The sequence below is a fragment of the Dermacentor silvarum genome, chromosome 5 (assembly GCF_013339745.2).
Source record: "Dermacentor silvarum isolate Dsil-2018 chromosome 5, BIME_Dsil_1.4, whole genome shotgun sequence".
NCBI classification, from domain to species: domain Eukaryota; kingdom Metazoa; phylum Arthropoda; class Arachnida; order Ixodida; family Ixodidae; genus Dermacentor; species Dermacentor silvarum.
Window position 1 is genome coordinate 188,353,438 of NC_051158.1, and position 19,004 is coordinate 188,372,441.

Sequence of the window (19,004 nt, forward strand, 5' to 3'; positions counted from 1 at the left end):
GACAATTGCCACCGAGAGGGGCACAACGCCTTCCTACTTCTTCAGGAGGAGGGAATAGAGGAAATGAAAATAGGAGGAAAGAAAAGACGAAATAGAGAAATGACGGAGACACAGGCAGAACAAAACGAAAACACAAATAATGTCTATAAACGCACTCTAGCTGTCGAACACGGTTACGCCATAGGCATGACTGGTCAAAGTTCTGCAAAACAAACTCATCACGTGTAAGCATTAGAGCACCTGATGCACACATCTTTGAGTTTGATTGTCTACACCTGTTATGGCTGAGTGAGCTCTCTCAAATGCGACCACTCCTGCTTGGATCGACATACTGCAGAGCTATGCGTCTCTGAACCCGCGCGAGAGGATGAATTTTGCTTTATTTCGCTGCACGTGACACATGCATGATTGAGGAATGGCCCTTTCCTTCTACAGAACGATGCCAAATGCCAAATATAAGCGACGATAATTATACATTTTCATAACTTACACGTAACCTTACATGTGTTCTCAACTGGTAACCCTCCCACGCTGAACGAAATGAAAAACATTTCACATGTTAAGTTTTGGCGGATTGCCTAATGCGATCAGCATGTTTAAGGTACTTTCTCTTTCTGGGGGCTTTTTGCCTGTCTGCCTGTGTGTGTAACCGTTTTGCCGCCAGCTTTAGTCACAGGGGAGTCAATGGTCTATTGGTTAGGTAATCGGCAATGCTGTGATGAGGTAACCGGGTTCAAAACCAGTCGTCGGGCTAAATTAGGTCAGGGGTGCATGGCATTGTTTATGTGCCGCTCTTGAATTAACCTCGTTCACTGCGCAGCTTCCTTATTTCGAATGTTAAACCAAGTATGTATCGGACTTCAATGAACCTCATTGAGGTCAACTTGGGTGATTAAGTACGAGGGCGAATCAGAGTATTTGCCTCAATTTTTATTAGCCAGAATAATGCACCTAAAGTAATTACAAATATACGTACTGTTCTTCGTTCCTTACAGAATTTGTTCACATAGTCCCCACACCGGTTCAGACATTTGCCTGAACCCGTGTGTAAAATTTGTGAAATTTAAACATTGTTGAACATTTGTGAAATTTGAGATGTTGCTCTGGTAGAATTCGTCCGGCTGACTGTGGAACCACCGTCGGACATACAGAAGGTGCCGCCTAGAAGTAGTTCTTTTCGACAGTCTATCAAGCTCGGTAATAGATCCGCCGAGCTGGATCGTATCGTTTCATCAACATAAAACGTTAAATTTAGGTACATGGTTACGCATACCCTGTGTTTCTCTAGTGTAGATAATCCGTTGTATAACTGTTTACCCCTATCTTGTTGAAAAGTATACATCGGGTAAACGGGTCAGTGTGCGAACACAAGACTTTTGGAACACAAGAGATCCCTTGGGGGAACATTTCTTGCCAGGTTAAAAGGCACTCTTCGAAATGTATGCGCTTGACGCTTTTCAGTGACACAACAGTTCTTGCTTACCGTAAGAAACAGCTGACCAGGAAAATAATAAAAAATTTCCGCATTAAAAAAGTACTCTGTTAGTCAACCACCAACTCTAGTGCGACATCGTGAGATCACCTTTCTGTATATCATTAGAATAAATTTGTTAATTATAAAAATTACTGTGGTACGTTGGCACCGATTATAGCACACTGTGTTATACATGCTGCATATCTTTGCGCCCCAGTCTGCGCGGGTATTACATATGAAGTCCGTGCTTTGGAATTAGGTAGTTTTGAGTGCAACGAGTGTCGTCTTCCCTTGTGTTCTCTCCGCTTTCTCTTGCTAAGTGAGCTGCTTCAACACGGTATGGTGATTAGCCAACTTGGGCCTCTGCCCATGTATCACCTATATGACCGCTCTTCAGTGAACGCGCTGTATGCCCACTTAGGTCTCAAGCTATGGGCAAATGGGTATGTATCGTTCTTGAATAAACCACTTTGACGGAAACTTGTGTCACTGCGTGTACTTCGCTGCGATGGCGCTAGATGACGGAGCCTGTTGGGAGGGTAGAGGGGCAGGGCGTCCGGGCTGTGTATGCGCCATTTACATGGAGCCTTCTGCGATTGCAGTAACGTCGACACTCATCGTGAAAAGGTTTTGCAGATTTTTTTATATAATATAACCATTTTTAAACATAAAATCGAAAGCGAAATAACTCAGAGAAAAAAATGTAATGAACATCCAAATAATCCTATCACGGAAGCATTAGGGTGCCCATAAACGTGCCTTTCAGGTTATTCACCCCTCTGTCGCGTGCAGCGTACTCGACTACAACTGCGGCGTTTATTATCTATCAAGACGGTGATACCTCAAATTGCCGGATTTACATAAACACGGACTGCATCTAGAAACTGGTGTACACGATACCTCCCCTACAGAACGCTTATAGGCCAGAAGAAATAAAGCTAACAGGGAGTTCATGCCAGCAATATTTAGACCACCATTGGCAAGACCCACTTTCCAGGCCGGTTGAGCAGCTGTCACATTGTGGTCTCACAAATAAGAGCTTGTGGTACACATAAAGCAGGTACGCAGTCTCTTGGGACTAGGTACGTGCTGCCATGAATTAATGCGTACGGTATACCGCCAATGCGGTGTCCCCGCTCGCAAGTCTAGGAGCAGAACGTATTTTCCTTTTCAGACAGTATATGGTGTGAAGGCCAAACGGCATCACACTCTCATGTCTGGATTCAATCATTCAGTTACATAAGCCATCTCAGCAAATTTGGCTTGATACAGTCACGTCCACCTTCGCGGGCGTGAATGTTCCTTACGTTTTGTGTGGTATGTGTTCTGTACTTTGTGGACTTTGCGGGCATAGAGGGCTGCGTAGGCTCTTTAGAAAAAAAAAGCTTTTATTTCCTTATAATTTTTTATTTTTATTTTGTGTTTTGGTCACACCTACAGGCACTTATGTTCAGTGGGTGTAGCGTGCACTGCTGGTGAAGCTTTTCAGTGGGAATTATGGCCTGCCTTTACCTTGCTATGATGTCATATTACGCTTTGCATGCCTAGAACATTGCATGCAAATCTTGTCACGTCGCTGTTCCGTATAAACCGGATTATAGGTCGACCTCCTATGTTAAGGTAAAAAAAGAGGAACAAAACAGCCAAAAATCGCCGAAACGCATTTATTTTCGAAACGGAACCACTCTCCCACCACCGGAGCCGTAGTCTCATTCCTCGGAAGTAGCAGCACTGTCCTCGGAAGACGACCGTCTGTCGCAGGCCACTTCGAGTCCAGCTTCTCGCGCGAGCTCCACGGCTTTGCAGTGCATTGTGTGCACGGTCACCGGCAGCGAACGCTCACGAAGTTATCGCACGAAGTCCGCGAGTCTGTGTTCAAGCTGCGGATGACCCGCACTACGCCACGAAACGACGTTTCGCATAGGTTGCACTTCAGCAGCTTTCCTTCTGCATTCTCCAATACCGACGGTGTTGCGACCGGGCGCAAGGGAAACTGACGACTCAATCTCCCACGCGAGAGGAGGAAAGCGGGAAGGCTGTGCGGGAGGGAGGTGGTGCTGCTTCTACTCTGCCAACAACTGCGTACGTGCACTTTGCGCCGCTGAGGGCTTTCGCGCGCACCGTATCTTCAAAGCAATCTCCACACGGCTCTTACCTTTGTATGCGCTGTGCTTTCGCCGCTCAGTTTCCGTTGAAGCGATAGACTGCAAGAACCTTCGCCCGCTGCTGCGGCCGCGTTTACTCACGCCAGCGTTTTGACACCTGCGGTCATCGAGTATGATCTATTCATTGTTTGGTTGTGCGCGCTGACACCGAGCTTGTTAATTCTGTTACTAAGCGAATGTGTCCAAGTTTATGCAGCCGATAAAACTACTATCCCTAGTCAGTATAGGTCTCTACTAATTTACTATCGCAATTGATGCTTCGCCTCTCGGGAGAAACTGGTACATTTTTATACAAGTGACTGTGCTTGCCTGCATCGCTTGCGTTGTACTACGCCATTTTGGTCACCTTTTATTCCTACATGGTGCCCAATGCAACCCAACTGCGGTTGAAGTATTACGCCTGTTGCTCTCGCTTTCAAATGGGCTGTCTTTACTGCTGTTTCGGCACCATTTTGCTGGTTGCGGTGAATCATCGATTAACCCCATCCTTCGTATTAATTAGACGACTGAAGGAGAGTATATCTGCCGCAAGCTATCATACTATTTCAAATTTAAGAGTTGTGGTATCTGTATTCAAGGCATAGAGATGCCACAAAACTAGAGTTCTACGGCGTGTAGTCCACAGGAGCTATCTGTACTTGCTTGATAAATAAAAAAAGAATGTTTTATGACATGTTAAACAATATTTATACTTTATTCATGCTGTGCTGAGCAGGGCTGCACTGTGTAGTATTTCGTGGAGTTCTGCATCGGTGCTGGTATTTAGATCCACCATGAATGGTACCGTTCACCCATGCCCATCTGCAAATAAGTTCAGCAGAGTGCTATAGTTTATTGCCAGACACGTCATAACTGAACATATACTGAGTACCTCATTTACAATAAAAACAGACGCGACCAGAACTTCCAGGGTAGAAATAAATCACATCGCTATTTCGTAAAATAGAGCAGGCAATTCAGAGCGACAATGCTATATTTTCCTCTATAAACTAGAAATTGTGCACCACACAACTACTCATCATTACGAGATCAGTCAAGGCCAACGCTGACGTCAGGAGAACACACAAGCAGAACACTGCGATATCCAAAGTTTGTATTAAAGAGTAGAGATTCAGTCTCCGTGGAAAACGCAATGAAAACTCCGAAAAGTATTACTAAGCTTTTTAGTGAATCCTGATGCTGCAGTTGCAAAGCTCGCACTGTTACGAGAAGAGTCACTAAACCCCGGAAAGGGAGAAAAAATGCAGGTAGCGACGCATCGCGTAAATTAGCGCGGCAAATTGCGCTGACGTCACAAATTCTTACAGTGCCTAAGTAGATACATTTTGTTTATTTATAAAACACAAAGTATTACATTGTACTTTCATTGAAACAAATGTAGAACCTTTGAAGTTTCAACAGTGTTTCTTCCGCCAAAATGACTCAAATAGGAGTAGGCTCTTTAAGTATGTTTTATCAGCTGACCGCCCGTGCGGAGTATCTAGGACGCGATCTAAGAAAAATACAGCTTATGATTCATGCTCGTGAGTAAGAATTCACCCTTATTTTGACACATTATTGGCACCATGGTTACAAAAATACTAGCCTCGGCTGTCGAAAGTGACTAATCCTCGTTGTTTAGCATCTATGTAACATAAAAGGTAATTTCTAGACTAACTTGATTTAGTTTGAAGCAAAGAATATCAATATCATAGTTTTAATTGTCAAAACAATGTCTAATATTGGCAGTTTGGGTTTGGATTCCAAGTATGGGGGAAGTAACCTTCAATCCTTGTAATGTGTTTTTTTATTGTTCTTTTAGATTACTGTACTCTCATTTGATAAACCTCTAATTGGTTGGCGTCTTTCTTTCCGGCGCACCTATAAACAATTGCCAATGTGAAATAAATCACAAAAGCAAATAGTGAAATGCGAAACGCTGCAAAGGAAAATGAGAAGTGGCCCTGCCTGCCGACTGCACAAGGAGCGGTACCTCCCAAATGGCTGACTGTTTTTTTTTTACAGGAAACATCTCTGTGCACCCCTAGTATCGCTTAATAAAATATATACTTAAATTACTTTGCCAGATGACTGCACTCACTGTTGGCTGTCTGCCGCAACCACAACAGAAGAGATAATAGAACTTGGCGAACTGCAAACGTGTGATAGCTCTATGCTGCTAATGTAAAAACCACCACCGTGGTGAAAAAAAAATATTATGGAAGCCAATAATAGCAAGTTACGTATAAGTAGGGTACAAAAAGCACAAAGAATAAGGCACGAATCTTCACTTCTCGCCCCCGAACAATGACATCAACTAATGTAGGTCAACTTCGAAATGCAGGCATGGTTCAACATTGTAAATCACAAACACGTGCTCACCAGCATTTTAGGGCCCGGTAATGTACTCGAAAGGGAAACAGTGCGAAAAAACACGACAAGAAGACAAGAAGGGAGACACACACCAGCGCTGACTGACGACTGAATTCTTTATTCAGAAAGGAACACATATATACCAAAAAAGAAGAAAGAAAGAAAAGGGTATATCACTGCGCATGGGCAAAAAATAGACACTGATTAGATTTGGATTTCCCGCGAATTGTGACGGTGATTGTAATCAGTGTCTCTTTTTTGCCCATGCGCAGTGATATACCCTTCTTTTCTTTCTTCTTTTTTGGTACATATGTGTTCCTTTCTGAATAAAGAATTCAGTCGTCAGTCGGCGCTGGTGTGTGTCTCCCATCTTGTCTTCTTGTCGTGTTTTTTCGCGCTGTTTCCCTTTCGAGTATGTACCGACTAGCCCAAGTCTCTACGGTCTTGCCCGGTAATGTGTTCGATCACAGCAATAGATTCCAAGCATTTTACGCGAAACAAAATTCATGGCTACAAATGAACCACCAAACTCTCACGCAGAGCATCCCTCAGGTCTGTGTTCTCAGTCCGCTTATTTTTGTTTAGTAATGACAGCCTAACCCAAATACTACTATCTAGCCCGAAGCATTCATTCAATGCTTATAAAGTCTACGTACCGACCCAAGCATTAAGCATAAGTGAGATTCAATCAATATGGCAAAAAAAGTGTCAGTGTTATCGGCAGCTTCATAAAACGGGCATGGGTATGTCATGGACATGCACATGTATTGTCCTAATTTAGAGCTGTAGTGGCAAACATTGATTTCCTTGAAAGGACGTGAATTCTTCATGGCCGGTCACAGATTTCAGATAACCGGCTTCAACGTTGACTGTCAATTAGGCTTATAGTGTGCTCCGGCGCCCCCCAAGCAACCTCCAGTGTAGAAGTTAACAATGGAGTGCTTTCAATATCACTTCAGGATAATCAGATGATGCAGACATTTTTCCCCATAAAAATAAAATACTACAGAAAGAGACAAACAGCCAGGGAAGGCAAACACTAGTATCATGACACACACCAAGCACGACAAACAATATAAACCGTTCCAAGGCAACCTCTTTCCTGTATATGTCCATTTCGGTATATAAAGCTGCCAGGTGCTTAATACGGGCTACATAAAAGTGTCTTTCGGAGCGTGAAAGAAGCCCGAGAACACACGCAAAGTGCCTCGAGCGGCCAGTCGCGCGTCAATTTCGCGCGTATTCGCGGGCTGTTAAGGGCTCACTATTCCATGGTCGCGTCCGGCAATAGAAAAAAAAAACTCTCATTGGCCGTATGCTGTATGTGCGAGTGAAAGCGCGCGAGGGCGAGGGACGCACGTTTTCACGGGGAGCGAAAGCACGGTGGAGAGCAAGCGCGACTTCCCAGTGGATGGGGAGCGGTTGGCGAGGAGGGCATCGAAGCACCTTAGACTGCGTGTGCGGGCCCGCTCTCCCACTGCGGCGCACGCGCGCCGCCCTGCCGGCCTCTGCCGCCTGTGCCGCAGACTCTCTCTGGGCTCTCGCCCGCCTCTCCCCTAAGAGTGTCAAAAACGGCGTTAAGCCGTTCCGTCACGTAGCCAGCGTTTTGACAGCGGTTGTGTGCGGTCATACAAATTACGCGCACAACTGTTGTCGACGGCGGCGGCAATTTGCCCACGTTCGCACCGAACGCGCGCGGCGTTGGTGACGTGTTTATCAATGAAGTGGCAACCTTTGACGTACACCCTATGACGGTGTACCGTAGCGACCATAAAGCCATAGTCCCTGTGGTCAATAAACAAATGAAAACCATCGGATCATATATATTTCTCATTCTTTATTAGTTCAAATAACCAATCACACATCACAGCTTAATAGTCATAATTGGAAATACACAATTCCCACCATAGTACAGCTTCGCTGGTCTTCCATCTCCACCGCAGTGGAAGGGCTGACAGTTTTTATGCAGTACGTATTGAGCAACAGAAAGCTGTACCGCGATTTCTTTATGTTGCTCGAAAATTTGCTCATTGACACTTTTATTCTAACTATAACATCTGAGAGGTAAATAATGAACACTAAGTATGTAATTCGGTGGAATACAAAATAAACTGAGTATCTCCAACGACGGCCAACAACATTACTTTGGTTCTGTTCAGCTACGTGGCATTTGCAGATTTTTAAATCCTTGTGCATGATAGTTGGGACACCCTGCATATGTATAATTGCTTTCAGACTTCATGGAAGATAAGATAGTACTTACTGCGATATTGGGGTGGATTAGTAGGGCGTGGTGGAGGTGTCGGGCGTGTTGTTGAACTACGCTCTAATTTATACCCGCTTCCAAAAAAACAACGCGCTGCGAAAGCGTATGGCCCGCGTTCTCCAGGTATCGTTGATAGCAGAAGAAAAATTGAGGCCAAAACGAAAAACATTTTTGCTGGAATATATGGTTATATGAAAGCGCCGTTGAAGTTGGAACGTCGCCCCATCTATATACCCATTGGAAGACAATGAACAAAGAATATTTTCTCTCAAGTCATCCTCACTGTACATATCAGGTTTGCCGTGTGGACTTCTTAACGTAGCAAAAACAGTTGCTTTGTTCTGCTACGCACACTGCTGTTTTAAAAAGGGTACCAGAACAACACTTTGTATTAATGAATAGACGTTACAGAGAGTCGCACATTGTACGCATTGTCTCTCATCGACAAATGCACTCGTAGCGAATGGTTCCCAGTTTCGCCAGGAAAGAGAAGCAGTGATTGCGAGAGCCAATTAGCAGACAGCTATACGAAGTAACGATAGTAGTTTTACTGGTCGTATAAACGCGCAATAATTCGCCTACTAACTAAATGAACAAGCATTGCCTCACGCGCCCGCAGAGAAACATGAACACTTCGCACTCGATGACCGCGGACACTCGCTGTGAAAACGCTGCAGATATAAAGTGCGGCAGGAGCAGCGCTCGAATTGACCTTCGAGCTGCCTCTCGCTTCAACGCGAACTAAGCGGCGGAATACAGCGTCCACGAAGCTATCAGCCCTGCCGCACTCTGTGCTCATCGAAGATCGTTTCCAAGGTAGGGCCCCCGCGACGTACCGCGCCATACCTATAGCGGCCGCCAGGGTAAAACGCCCGCCTCTCTCCACACCCAACGCTGCCTAGCGTGTAACGGTAGACCGAGCATTTCCACCCCGCTTTTGTCTCTTGTGCGCGCGTGATTGAGTACCCGCTGCTATGCCACTAGATGATAGTAAAGCGTGGTGCACCGGTGCTTGCAAGCGCTCAAAATTGTTCCTTGGCTTGCCGCGCACTCAGTGGCAGATACTCCGTGGCCGAAGTTGCCGAGTGGTTCTTGGAGAGCGGCACATACCGAGTGCATTCATGGCGCAACTCGGTAGTGCGTTGGCATGAAAGGCGTTCATTTATAGTCGGCACCTACCCAGTGCATTTGTGGCACTACCTGCTGAAGCGTCGGCTTGTCCTTGAGCAAACCTTGTGACGCGGGTTTGGTTCTGCTCTGCATCGGGGCAATTCAAAGGATCTTTTTCGTCATTCTAGAGCGGCACGTTCCCATTGGCACCTAAGTAGTTACTCAAGTTGGTGTCTAAGACGTCACTGATGAACGCAACACGCCTACTGACACATACCTAGAGACTCAAGTTGGCATCAGTGTGTTTCACTGGAGACCAGCAGAGACCGAGGGGCACATACCATGTAATCCGTATCGGCGTCTGTTTCTTTCGAGCAGCTGGAACCTAACCAGTCCTGCGTCTACAGTCGTTCGTGTCAGCGTCAGAGAGGTAGTTGGAGAGTGGCACGTATGTACAGATTGCTGCATAATCAGCGACCCAAATTGGTCCGATGACTAGTTTCTAACCCTGTTTAGTCAGCACACCAGCCTGATGCGCTAGCCATTCGATTCCATAATCTCCAGTTATCTAAGCAGGCAGGCAAAGTGTTAGCTATAAACACACACAGTCACAAACAGGTACAAAGCTACATAGATAGCCCCGGAGAGTGCATGAAGAACTGTGAGAATGGTAACAAAATAAAGCACTGTAGGGGTATACAGGATGAGACCACCCCTTACTCCTTGTCTCGTTTAAAGTCTTGCTTCCAGGGTGGTTGCTGCCAAGGCCACAACCCGCGTTTCTTCTGGGAAACAAGAGTTGAAGTGCTGGATCCGAGCTGCGGATCAAGCCACCGCACAATATTTTATGAGTATACTGCTCCTTACAGCGGAGTTTTCATGCTTGAACTATATGTTTGCGACATATTGCAGTGAGTGTATGCAGAGAACATTATTCCACACAGCAAATATTCCTCGCTTCGTGGAGGTGCCGCACCGAATGGCAGGGTAAGCTTAAGTGAAAATACGGCCGACAGTGGTGAAAGAGAATAATGATCTGATTGGCATGGAACACAGATGGCGGTTTCTCCTTTCACCGACTGTACTATATACACATACTGCAGCGTTACAAAATGGTATGATGCTAATCCCCTCGTTGGCTTTATACCATGCTATGCTATGGCCGCACCCGTGGTTGCACGTAGTCTCGCAGTCCACTTAACAGATAGCGAAAGCTACGAACCCTGTCAGTAAATCAAAAAATTGTGCCCGCAGCTATACAGTGCGTAGAAAGCGCTACGTTGACAAAAGAAGCAGGAGAGTTTCTTAACCTAATGCTAGATTTCAGCACTCATGATCAATTTATATCCTATCCCACGAGAGAAGAAAGAGCATGCAGAACGCAACACACAATACTATCTACGGTAATGAGCGTAGCATTTAATTTATATAGCGGCACGGCGTATATATTGCCAACATCAGTAAGTCGCAGTTTCGCCTGAAAGGCGAAGAATCGATTGCGATAGCTAGTGGACAGCTATACGAAGTAAGGATAACAATTTTATTGGCCGTATGAACGTGTAAACATAGGCATACAACTAAATTAATAAGGATGGTGTCACGCGCGCACAAGCAAACATGAACGTATCTCACTCGATGACCGCGGAAACTCGCCGTCAAAATGCTGGAGTGAGTACGCGCGGCTGCAGCAGCGAGCGAATTGGCCTTCGTTCCGCCGCTCGTATTAACGCGAACTCAGCCGCAAAAACTCAACGTAAAGCAAACTCTGTCCCCGTCACAGATGGCTTTCAAGATACATCGACTCGAACGGGCGCGAGCGGCATAGCACGCGCCCTCTCCCTGCCTATCCACCCCCCGGAGCCATTCGATCGAGCGCAGGCGGCCACGGGGGTCGCCCAGTGTAGAACGTCGCAGATGGCTTTCAAGAAACAGCAGCCCGGAGTAGAACGCGCTCCTCTCCCTACCCTCATTGCGGAGCGTTGCCCGCGACTGGAAGACCGTGCGCTTCCTTCCCGCTCCCCTGCCTTGCATGGGCGTGACTGAGCCCCGATCGCCGGCGCACCCTCGCACGCTTTCACTCACACATGCAGCAGACGGCGTGCAGCGGCGATTTCATCGCCCTTGGACTTTGTACGGAAACTCACGGCGACGGCAAGGCAGACGGCAGAAATCCGCCTGGAGTGGTCATATAATTGCTACCACAGTAAAACAAGTTATGTATGAGGCATGTAACGCCGCGGCACTCCTGTTCCGCGCTTTCTTAAGAGCACTCGGCATCACCTAGAGGCGCCACATCAAAGCGTGCACGATGACAGGTCTCGGCAAACCTGAGAAACGAGTTATGCGGCAGCCAAGCTCGGCTCTCGCGCATCTATCTGTCCGGTCAGTGCAGCAGCACCATCTAGTGGTGCTGCAGGACAGCCCGAGCGTGGTCTCTGAGACGACAAGCTTGGGCTGGCAGGGAGAACGAACGCCATGAATTGTACCTCACTTGCCGTACACGAAGTGGCTTGTATGCAGTGACCTGAGCTGGTCTCATTCATTCAAGAGCGCCACATACCGAGTGCGTTCGTATAGCGAAGCTCGCCATCAGATTGTCACAAACGCATTGTCATTGTCGCATTGTCATTGTCAAGGCAATGTAGCCTTGTTGCATCGCCATAAAGCGGCACAAACCCAGTGCACTTGTGGCGCATCATGGTAAAGCGAAGTGTTTCTGGTCTTGATTTTAACCAGAGTGACGTGGGTTTGATTATGCCGAGCGTCAGAGAAATTTAAAGGCCATTTTTCGTCCCCACTCGCAGTGGAACAACATAGTTACCTATGTTGGCGTTAAAGACGTCCACTGAAGAGCGGCAAACATCTATTGGCAAAGACCCAGTACGGAAAGTTGGGAAACAGGTGCAGTTTCTTGCGAAAGGCGAAGCAAAATATTACTCAGCCACCCGAAATATGGATAATAGCTTTATCGGCCATATACAGTAGACTTCAAACTATTCGCGTACTGACTAAATTAACAGGTCTGGTGTAGGCCAGCACAGGCGAACATGAGCACATCTAACTCGATGTCCGCGGACACTCGCTGGCAACACGCATGGAGGGCAAAAGCATGGCAGCAGCAGCGAGCGAATTAACCTGTCGTTTCAAGGCAAGGCGTTTCAATTAGTCTGTCGTTTCAAGGCAAATTAAGTGGCACTTAGACTCTGTAACCATCGCAGATCGCTTTCGGAGGTAGGGCTCACGCGGCCGCGCTCAGCTGCGCAATGGGAAAGACTCGCTGCCCAGGCGCCGCTAAACAGCGCCCCCTACGGCGAGTTCGTTGGTTTCGAGTAGCGAGAAAGGTGGCCGTATGCTCCTGAAAGCTCAGGAGTGCCATGGAGCCGCCGCTTTCGCTTTTGCTGCGGTTCGGATTTCGGCGAATTTCAGGCGTGCAAGAATTTTTCACGCCAAATACTCTTCGAAACGGCAGGAAGCTGTTCAACGCCCAGTACGTTTGCGACGTGCAGGAGATCGCAGCGACCATTTCGGCGCGCTGCCACTCCCAAGTTCAGCGAATGTTATATGACATTGAAATACAGGAAAGGTCTATGAGGCATGTTCGCGCGATTAACGACAATGAATGGATGAAGAGATTGCTCTTTCTGCAGTATCTGCAGTAAACGACGAAACGGAATCATGAAAGATCCACCGACGACTGCTTCGCGCAGTCGTTGGACTTGGGTCTATGCCGTTTCTGCAGCGCAGTCAATGGCGCAAGCACTTTTGAAGCATGCACGGCAGTTAAGCGTAACTTGCAACATTTGCCTCCACACCATTCTTCAAATTGTGTTTCTGCCCGGGGGCAGTTTGCAAATTCGCATGCTGACAGCCGTGGATTTGCAATCTGTCCCGTGTTGGCGGCGCACTCCGAAAATACTTTGGGTTGGTATGCACTGTCCCTGACCGAGCCTTTTGTTAACTTTACCTGGTTAACCTCATTAATTCATTCGGGGCACTCGGCAGGTGAACGAGCCGCGTTGCTTACCCTACACGTAAAGTTCGATAGACCCAAAGGTCAGCATCGGCATGGTGGGATGCGTCTCGACTGCGTTTATTAAGGCATAGCTCACAAAAGCACTTGATGCAACCCTACACGTATAGGTTGTAAATACCTCCCATGTATACGTAGGAGAAAGCGTTTCTGTTGCGAATTTCATGCGTCGAACAGCACGCGTCCAGTGCTCCCGTCGTCCGCTTGATACGGCTTTCCGGGGAACCAATAGAATCGCACATCAGGATTACGACACTCACGTTCATGACAGTTTACCAAGCAACTATAACAGCGGCTACCGCGCTTCGGGGCCGCGCGCTGCTCATCGTAATCGTCAGGTTCCCTGCTTTCGACGCCGTTTGTCGAAACAGAGAGTGCTCGCTTTCCATATGCGAAAATGCAGGCGGCAGCGCACAAGGCCGCGCATACGTTTGAAGTATTTTTCGAACTGCTCAGAGGATTCAATACAACGCACAAAGCGTGCGAGACATCTGTAACTCAAGGGACGCCGTCCATCTTAACCTACCCAGCCAATGACGTTGCACTCCACCAGGCTGCGCCACAGTACTTTCAAAACTCCAGTGCGTCAGCCCCATACGCAGCCACCCCCGCTGAAACATGATCGTCCCCCCCGCCCAGTTTGGTTTCCTATCCGAAGCAAGTTGTTCTTGTACCGGAATACAGTTACGTAGTACTGGTAATATAAATCTTTAGGCATGTTTCCATTGTTTCTTGGTGCATCCGATTTTTATTTTTTGTTCTAAGCCATAAGTGGAGTGTCAGCGGTGCCTGTGTCGTTGGCTACGTGGAAGGACCTTGCATCAGTAGGCGCTGACTACGGGGGGTCTCCGAGACTGGAGCCCCCCTTGGAGTTTTCCGGGGACGGGCTCTGCCCCCCCCCCCCCCCCCCCCGCCATGCCGAAGCGCCCCGCTCCCAAATTGTCATTACCGGAGTCGTGTTATCCCAACCGTTTATGGTTTCTTTTGCGTTGCCTCTACCTCTTCCCTTCAAATCTTATTGTGGCTAACCGCTAACTGCAGCATTGTTGACGCGGACGGGCACGGCGTTTATTTCTCCTTTTGCTTTATTTCTGAAGATACTGACAATATGCAAACAAGCGTATTAGAAGCTCGATTGGCGGCTACCTGATCGGTTTTTTTTTTTCACTTCAACATGTTATTTTAATTTCCAGTGTGAACACCATGCACCGCCACATTATATTTCAATGTGTACAGAGGACAAAGTTTATTATATTTTTAAGGGCAAAGAGGTAGCCAACTAACAGTTATTTCTAATGATATGGATAGCCTCTGTCTAGAGAATTAATAGGTTGCTGTATGTTCAACTCGCTACAAATTGCTTTGCGCACTTTTTTGACACTGAAAAAGACGTACAGACTTCAGTGACCCCTTCGGCAGAGTCTTTTATCAATGGTGTGTGAAATGCACGTGAATGATATGTGTCTCAGCATTGCTTCTCTTTCCAGTAGGTAATGCTATAGCGACTCATGAAAAAAAAAAGTCATAATAATTTACAACATTTATTTAGGATGAAAACATCGCAACGTGAATTCAGAGGTCATGAATATATATAATTAACTTAGTAACCGAAGTGCGGACAAGCCAGATTCACTCTAAATCGGAATCAATAGCAGTCATGCACAGCAGACCTTTTACTAGGACTCAGAAAAAAAAAAAGAAAGGCTGCAGTTTCGCCGGAAAGGCGAAGCAATATTAGTGATAGCGAAGCATTAGACAATTACACGAAGGAAGATTCTTCCCGTATAAATCCGTGTATGAGCCGCATCCCCTACTTGAAAGCAAATATATATATTTTTAAATCTAACCGAGAAGCAATCGCGTTCAGTGCTGATTCCGATCGCGCTCACTGCGAATTATCCCGCGTGGTGTCCTTTCGCATGTCGCAACTATAAATAAAAAGTCGGTTACAACTTAAGAAGACAAGAGAGGTGCCCCGCCCTGATCACTGAAGCGCAGCAGCCGATTGCAACCGCGACTAAAGAAATAGTCCCGCTGACGCGACTCGGCCCAGCTCGAAGCGCGGGTTGCCATGTCCTCTGTCGGCAGGGTCAGCGGCCGTCTGGCTCATGACTGCCCTCTAAAGTTGTACACGAATATAGATGGTGAGAGGAAGCGATCGCGGAGGTTTACGGCGGATTTCATGCTCGTAGTTGGAAAAAAAGATAAAGTGACCCGGTCCAATGTAAGGTTTGTCAAAATTGCGGCAAAAAAGTGCGGGCGTTACACGAGTCTGTACGGTGGTTATATCGCCTAAATGAATTGTAGTAACATTTACTTACTAATTAAAATAACAAACATCGTGCAATGCATGGACCATGTAAACCTGCAAATATCTCGCTGGATGACCACGAGCAGTCACTATCACAACGCTGGCATTATGAAGAACGCCGGCAGCGGGGGCGAACGGTTCGTACAGCCATGCGATTCAGCGCGACTCCGAAAATTAGATTCATCACCATCATCTGCATATCTTTATGTCCTCTACAAGCCGACCCACGTTATAATTTCGAAATTATAACGTGGGAAAGATTGAGGAAGCCGTAAATATGGACGCAGCCTTAAATCAGTAAGAAGAAAGCTTGGCATAGGTAAGGAAATATGTATGCACTGAAAGATAGGCAGGGTAATATCAGCAATTTCGATGACATAGTAACAGCAGCGGAAGAATTCTATACTGACCTGTACAGTGCCCAAAACAGCCAAGCTACTTTCATTCGAAATAGTGATGAACCGGATACACAGGGCTCCTTCTATAACTAGCGATGAAGTTAGAAGGACCTTGAAAGACATGACCAGGGGAAAAGCTGCTGGAGAAGATGGAATAAACGTAGATTTAATCAAAGATGGATGAGATATCATGCTTGAAAAGCTTGCGGCCCTTTATACGCAATGCCTCACAACTTCAAGTGTACCAGACAGCTGGAAGAACGCCAACATTATACTAATCCATAAGAAGGGAGACGTTAAAGAATTAAAGAATATAGACCCATTATCTTGCTTTCAGTATTGTATAAAATATTCACGAAGATAATTTCCAATAGAATCAGGGCAACACTTGACTTCATCCAACGAAGAGAACAGGGTGGCTTCATGAAGGAATATTCTACGATGGATCATATCCATGTCATCAATGAGGTAATCGAGAAATCTGCGGAGTTCAATCAACCTCTCTATATGGCTTTCATAGATTATGAAAAGGCATTTGATTCAGTAGAGATACCAGCAGTCATGGAGGCATTGCGTAATCAAGGAGTACAGGAGGCGTACGTAAATATCTTAGCAGACAACTACAAGGATTCCACAGCTACCTTGGTTCTCCACAAGAAAAATAGAAAGTTGCCTATCAAGAAAGGGGTCAGGCAAGGAGACACAATCTCTCCAATGTCATCCAATGCATGCTTAGAAGAAGTATTCAAGCTCTTAGACTGGGAAGGCTTAGGAGTGAGAATCAACGGCGATTATCTCAGCAACCTTCGGTTTACAGATGACATTGTCCTATTCAGCAACAATGGAGACAAATAATAGCAAATTATTGAGGACCTGAATCGATAAATTGTGAGAATTGGGTTGCAGATGAATATGCAGAAGACAAAGATAATGTTCAATAGACTGGCAAGGGAATATGAATTCAGGATCGCCAGTCAGCCTATAGAGTCTGTAAAGGAGTACGTTTATCTAGGTCAATTATACACGGGGGACCCTGATCATGAGAAAGAAATGTACAGAAGAATAAAATTGGGTTGGAGTGCATACGGCAGGCATTGCCAAATCCTGACCGGCAGCTTACCACTGTCGCTGAAAAGAAAAGTGTACAATCATTGCATTCTACCGGTGCTAACATATGGGGCAGAAACTTGGAGGTTAACAAAGAGGCTCGAGAACAAGTTAAGGACCGCACAAAGAGCGATGGAACGAAAAATCTTAGGAGTAACTTTAAGAGACAGGAAGAGAGCGGTGTGGATCAGAGAACAAACTGGGATAGACGATATTCTAGTTGACATTAAGCGGAAGAAATGGAGCTGGGCAGGCCATGTAATGCGTAGGATGGATAACCGGTGGACAATTAGGGTTACAGAATGGATACCAAGAGAAGGGAAGCGCAGTCGAGATCGGCAGAAAACCAGATGGGATGATGAAGTTAGGACATTTGCAGGCGCAAGTTGGAATACGCTAGCGCAAGACAGGGGTAATTGGAGATCGCAGGGAGAGGCCTTCGTCCTGCAGTGGACATAAAATATAGGCTGATGATGATGATGACAGGACGGCCTCTGTGACCGATCTCCAATTACCCATGTCTCTTAACTTAGGATATGCGTTCTGCAACACTTGGGGCGCGGAGAAACAGCCTAAGAAGGAAGACAGCGCGCATGAAGTTAGCAGCCATCCCTGCTCGCCCTTGATCATTACACCCCCCAATGATTGCCAACAATCGGATACGGCATGCGGGCCGCGTAAGCGTCAACCGCGCACATCATTCGCAGCTGCGGCAGGGCTAGATTAGAAGAGGCGTGCAGACCCCATGCGCGCATTTGATCACGTGACCTCCAACTAACCCGAATATTGAGCACGTGGGAAGATAATGTCCATCAACTAGCCATCCTTTTCCGCTCAGTGTTACAGGCTTTTTCTCGCACCCAAAGTGTATGGGTCACTCACTCATATGACCTTTGTACTTTATACGGAATATCACGGCGACGACGACGACGAAAATTTGCCTGGAACGTTGATACCATTTCTATCGCAATAAAAGCAGCAATAGAAAGCAGGTGTCGAGCTCGCTTCTACCGCGGTTGCGGACGTTCCAATGTGCACCGACTACAAACACAGCATGAGCACCAACGACAAAACCAACAGTGGGCCCCTCGCTTATCGTCGGTACTTCGCCAGAACCCGTCTGACGCTGAAAAGGAAGCGTATTTTGCACCAGCACCAGCGGAAACATAACACTAGGCACGCGGGGAGACAGCGCATGCGAAGGGACTAGCCATCTCGGATGGCCCAAGCTCGAACTCAGCGCAGATTAACTCCAAAATAAAGTGCGTGACCCGTGTATGTATGGCAGAGGCAGGAAAAGTGTGTTCTAGCCCGTGTGTTCTAGCCGCTAGGCGAAAGAAGACTCCACGCCGCTATCAAGAAGGTTCCTCAGCTCACGTGTTTCCATCAGTGAGTGACATGTACCGCCAGAGGTTCTATGAAGTACTTGACACAGTGCTGTCTTCACTAAACAACAGGTATCCACCTGATATGTGGCAGTATAAGCGCCACATTGAGCAGCTTGCCATAGGAAAGGAAGACGAAGTATATATAACACAGTTCTATGGCGACGACCTTAAACCAGGACGCCTGATTTTGCACAGAGATATTGACATTTTCAGCCAGCAAAGGTCGGTATCAGTGCACACGTTTGAGGACGTCGTGCACACGTTGATGGGGGGGGCAAGGGCGAACACCTGCGAAACCTCTTGCCGGAAATAGCCAAGCTAACAAAAAATTTCCTTGGCCATACCGGTCTAGTCGACCACATCTGATACGTGTTTCTTGGCTTCAGCGACTGAAAACGTACTT